Source organism: Echinops telfairi, unplaced genomic scaffold (assembly GCF_000313985.2).
Source record: "Echinops telfairi isolate 266 unplaced genomic scaffold, ASM31398v2 ScPeMD7_443;HRSCAF=831, whole genome shotgun sequence".
Lineage (NCBI taxonomy): Eukaryota > Metazoa > Chordata > Mammalia > Afrosoricida > Tenrecidae > Echinops > Echinops telfairi.
Genome location: NW_022104341.1, coordinates 6,736,176 through 6,742,115, shown reverse-complemented (window position 1 = coordinate 6,742,115; position 5,940 = coordinate 6,736,176).

Sequence of the window (5,940 nt, the reverse complement as noted above, 5' to 3'; positions counted from 1 at the left end):
GCCTGGTTTCAGAAAAAGTTATTGATGCTTTTAATCAAAAGCTACCTTGGACCTTGTCTCTGGAGCATGCTGCAGATGTGTGATTGACAATGTTTCAGAATCAGGTGACCAGGTGTGGGACCCCCTAAGAAGTCAGCACATCCACGTGAAAGTGTACTGAATGAAGCACAGGAAATCCACCTGAACAGGAAAGCCTGCCACCCGTAGCTTTGCTTTTTGACCATGAGGGACACCTTCTGCACTGATTAAAACCTGGGGCCACAGGATCGCTACCCATGACTTTGTGTAAAGAATCACTCTGCTCCTTAACAGACTCTACCTGACCTTGTCCATTCTGCCACGCAGTGGATGTCTCTCCCCGTGACATGACAGTGCAGGAATCCTTATGCACTTCCTGAAACACGGGTCCTGAGGGGGCATTTGCACCCCGCAGAGTTTGAATTCTCAATCCCTAGCTCAGTGTCACTTTATGATAGTTTTCACTGATGGATTGTTGTTTCTCACAAGGTGCTGCTTGCTTTTGTAAGAATAGAGCGACCAAATTTTTGAGGGGAAAAGCCACAACTGTTTTCTTGCCTTGTTTATGTATTTATCTCGATTGGATTTATATTCCAAGATATGCATGTCGGGGAGCAGTCAGAAAATAACTGCTGGTCCTCACTCTATGTGCTTGTACCCTTGTCCCTGTTCTGTGTCGTGGCTGAGGTTTCCTGGGGATACTGCTTCATGTAGCATACGTGACTCCACCTCGCATGTGTGACAAACGCCCGAGGTTTCCTGATGCAGGCCTGCTTGCCCTGTTGACAGTTCCAAAGCCAGTCTTTTATGGCCATTCAAGAAATCACGGTCCTCTACCCATTTGTTCCGATCTCAGTGTGAATTTCTTTCTGTCTTAATACTTTTGAAACCTTTCCTCGTCGTGTGTAATGCTGACTCTTAAGAACAGTGATCTTGGTTTCCCAGTATTGCCAGCTGATGAGGCTTCGTAGCACCAGCCAGCGTTCTGACCACGACCAGCCAGTCCCAGTGCATTATGGACTTCGAGTTTTGTTAAATTGCTTCCAGGAAGCAGACCAGAGAAGCAGGCTGCCTCCGGACCTGAAATTGAACGTCAGTCTTGCTCTCAGCCACCCAAAGTAAGGTCAAGGGAGCCCTAGAGAACGAACTTCAAAGATGGTCGGAATCTTTGTCTCTGAGTTGCCCAGTCCAAAGAGGAGTTATGCTTGTTTTTGCACCCCTCCCCCAGTTTCCTCATTACCTTTGAATGAGCCTGCCTTCTGAGGAAGGCACACTTCAGAACAGGCCACTTTCCCTGGTACCTTGTGAGGCTGGGGCTGGCCTCCAGACTTCCAGGAATAAGAAAATCAGGAGTGTGGTAGACCAACACACCTGGAGTGTGTAACTTAATAAATACACACTCCCTGGCTAAACGCAACCTGAGAATCTGCATTGTTAATGAAGTCCTCATGATGTTGATGCAGCCGACTCAGGTCCTCTGGAAGCAGTCTGTTGCTCACTGGGACCTCGTGTTTGAGGCCACTGCATACAGACCGCTGCGCCAGTGGACAGACCAACTCGGCATCACTGGCAGAGGACTCCAATGCTCACTTGCAGCACGTTTTGTACGAGACTTTCAACAGTGCTTCCCACCCAAGAAAACTGTATGAAGACTCTTGTTTCAAAGAAATATTTTAAATACAAAGCATTTGGTTTTCATGTGAAAGACAGACCAAGACTCTTGGGCATCTACACATGTTTATTCTGTTGCACGGCATTTACTTATGTAGTGAAACCACATGGTGACCCCACGTGAAAGATTGAAAAGCCCTGTGACATTGGTGACTGCGCAGTAACATGACTCGGTGACGATTAGTGGACAAGGAACCAAGCTGGCCAGCTGTACACAAGGGCTGGGGAAAGGGAGGCCATCGGAGAGTGGAATATGAAAGTCTGCCCCGGGCTCACGGTGTCGTCCTGCAGTCTAACGGGAATTGACAAGGTAGGGATCATGAAACAATGAATGTACCGCTGAGACCCTCGCGTTACCCTCGAGTCTAAGTGCGCTGGCAGCTGAAATACTCTGTACACCCCCGCTCATCTAGCTGCTGCCCCTCTTGTCTTCCTGACATCTTTCTTGAGGCTGACCTGTACGAGTCCCACTAAACAGCAAAGCCCCCGAAGTTCCATGCCCTTTCTAAATGCTCACCCTTGCCTGTATCAGATAAAGGCCTCACAGAAGGGAGGGCGTGCAGGGGGGGTGCTGGTGTCTGGAGCTGGTTCTACTACCCTGCAGACCACTAAACTGGCAGCACTCACCAATGGACGCCTTGCAGCCAGTGGGCCAGATTGCTCTCAGCACTACTCTCCCCAGTTCCTTCCAACTTGAGGTGGAGTTCAGTCCCCAACAACTGTCTGATTTGTAACACCAGGTGAAAAGGTCATACTCTTTTAAGTCCATGTAACCTCTGGTCATACCAGTGCTTGTTTATCCTGGCATACAGGAGAGATGTTCCCCTCGGCAATCTCATGCCTGACCTCACATGGCTTCCACTGGCACTCTAGCAGCCCAGAGGCTCTGGCACACTGGCAGAAGTCTCACTAGGGTCTGATCCAGGGGCTGTGCTGCCAGGTAGGGGCAGGGGGGTGGGCCAGGGAGAGAAGAGGGCTACTCACCCTTCACGGCCACCTCCACACAGCATGGCTGGCATATTGGGTCTGTAGTACATGCAAGTGTAGAGTTGATCCTGAAGGCTTTTTCCATTCATGGGGGCTGGGGTAAGGCCAGGTAAGACCCTGATTCAAACTCTACCATACAGGTGAATGAATTTTGTTATCAGACAAGGAATACAGGTACCGTAAATAAAATTGTGTATGTGTGTGTCAGCAGGTTTGTACGGCCTGGTCACCTATCTGGCATTTGGTTTGCTGCCTTGTCACCGATGTCTGACCATGCTGTACCAGGAGCTTCGTTGCACTCTCTGCCCTGTAAGGATGTGACTAGGAATTTATACTTTGAACAAACACATTCCGTTCTGTTTTGCGGGATTCCTGCTAATTTCACATTCCACTTTGAGAACTGCACGTTTAGTTTGGCGAGGTGTGTTGGTCCTGGTATAATAGAAAAACAAACTAATAGACACTCATATGGGTTTAAGAAAGAGCTCTATGTACAAGAGCAGCTGAATATTGAGAAAACATTGCAGCCCAGTCCAGATCAAGTCCGTAAGTCTGATATTAGCCCACATGTCCGATACAAATCTACAAAGTCCTCTTCAGGCTCAGGAAACACCTGCAATGACACGGAATGCAAGATGACAGGCCAGTGGATGGGAAGTCTTGTGGATCCAGTGGTGGTAGAAGCATCTCAGCACTGGCAGGGGTCTCCACGAGGTTCCTCCTATTCCCAGGGCATGGGGTCTATCAGCGTAGTGCCATGTGTCTTGTCAGTAAAGTATCTCGGGAGTGAGCAGTGTGTGTGTCTCCTGCCTCCATGGAGGAAATACAGGAGTTCCCAGAATTCTCAGGAGAAGGCCATGGCCACACAGGTCTTATTGGCGATGACCTGATTGACAAGACTAGACTCACCCCTTCACTCTTAATCCTCTCAAGTCCCAAACTGACACCAGATTATGTAACTACCACAAGAGGGTCTCAAGATGGCATAGTGACCAGAGTAAGAATTTGCTAGGAGACGTGTGTTAGACAGGGTTCTCTAGAGAAAATCAAATTGCTGATAATTTGATATACTTATTTATAAAGATAATTAGATATGTAACAAGAAATGAACTGTTAAGTCATATACAGATAAATATATGATACAAGAAATGAACAGTTAAATTATAAAGCACTACAAAAGGCTCAGTGCAACTCACTCCCGTGAGAGAGAGTTGTGAGAGACCAGCAGCCCTTCAAGTCTAGTCTGATGCCAGATCTTCCTCTATTTGTAGAGAGAGCCAATCACAAGGCAGGTCACCGACCGCCAGCCCCCAGCTCGAGATGTCTTAAAGGGACCTCAACTTACAGCGACACAGACCACGGGCTAGATGTCCCACAGGTAGTGTAGCCTTTAAATTGAGGCACAGAACAAGGAAGGCAGCCGCACACTGGTCCGATGATCAAAGAGCAAGAGACAAGAAAGGCGAGGCTCACCAAGCCATTTATCTCTCTGCCCTTCAGTTAATCCCACTTGTGTTTATCGGCCAGGCTGGCACAATAAACTATCTCAAGAGGTGAGATGCTTAAGGGAATGAGAACGTGGCTTTGCCTTTGTGGTGGTGGCAGCAGCATGCTGGGTGCAGAAACTGGCGCCAGATGAAGAAAATCTGGAGTTTGCTGCGGCTTTCAGTGTGATCGTGATGAGGATAACCACCTCCCTAGGCCTCCATTTTCCATCTGTGAATTGCTGGTGATGAGCCCGGAATATTTGGAAGTTCCTTCCAGTTTTATCCCTCCAATAAGTAAGATGACAGTTCAAGAAAAAGAGATTGACTAGTTGTTTCTGGCTTGCCTTGTTTCAGAAAGGAATTTCTGGTGGCTTAAAACCAAACATAACCCAAATTGGTTGCCATGGAGTCAGTTCCAACTCCTGATGGCCCTACAGGTAGAGTAGCACTGCCTGGTAGGGTTGCCAGCGCTGTAAGTCTCAAAAGCAGACTATCGAGTGTCTCCCACAGCAGTACATTCCAGCCACTGCCCACCAAGGCTTCTCCATGGCTTGTAAAGTTACTGAATCTCAACTATCGTAGAAATTTAAAATGAAGCAAAAGAAAAACAAGGGTATATGGCCCAATATTGATTTCAAGTTTTCTAGAACTGTTTAATGCAGTCCTTACCTGCACACAATATGCAGTGGATTGAATAAGCCAAATGTCTTTATTCTTTACCTCTAGCCGGGGAAGGCTTGGGAGTGATCCGTGGGCAGACCGACAAGCAGGGACGAGGGTTAACCAGTCTCCGGGAATCCTGTCAAGAGCATTTGTCTTTGCCTTTATCCAGAGGGACATCAGTCTGGTCCAGAAGTTCAGAAATGGTTTGGACCCTGTTCAAGAGGATGGATGCTCCAGACCCCAGAACTTTAATTCCTGGCAACTTCACCAGAAGAGTTGTAGCTTGAAAATGTGACTAACCAGACCCTTAGCCAGAAGAAAACCGTAGTAAATGGCTGTTAGGCGCTTGGCTACTGATGAATGGTTAGTAGTTTAAACTCACCTGGAGGCATCTTGGAAGGAAGGCCTGGTGGCCTTTTCCTGTCAAACCTTTCTATTGGTAATTGGGTGCCTATTTGTAGAGCAGATTGAGTTTCCCATTCATCAGTCCATGTTTTGTTCCAGGTCACTGATTGGCATTCCCACAGTGTGGCATCAGCCCACTTCATCCTTTTGTTGCCGTTTCCTAACCCTTCTGAACCTTGTCTTTGGGTAAATGCTGCCATTTTGATTCCAAATAGAGGTGGATTCTCAAAATGGATCTCGCTAACGTGTTGTCCCCCGTAGAGCTATTGCAGGCTGAAAGCAGTCATGGGGGTCATTTCCAGACCTGGAATGTGAGCAAGGAGCATAGCCAGGCGGGAGGGCTCCTCCGGTCTCTTACCTGACCAGGAAGCCTCATCGTTTACGATTTTGAGTTTTGTCCCACATGCCCTTCCCACTCTGTCCAGGACTCCTTCATGTGAACTCTTTGCGAACAATCATTGGTGGTAGCCAGGTACCATCTATTTCCAGTCTCAGGCCATGGAGGTTGGTGTTCAAGTGGTCCGCATTACTCCACACATACACATATTTGCACAGGGCCCTGGTGGTGTAGTGGTTATGCATTGGGCTGTGACCCACAAGGACAGCAGTTCTAAACCACCAGCTGCGTGTGGTAGAGAGATCGGGCTTTCTACTGGGGTTAACAGTCTCAGAAACTCACAGGGGCAGTTCTACTCTGTCTAATAGGGTG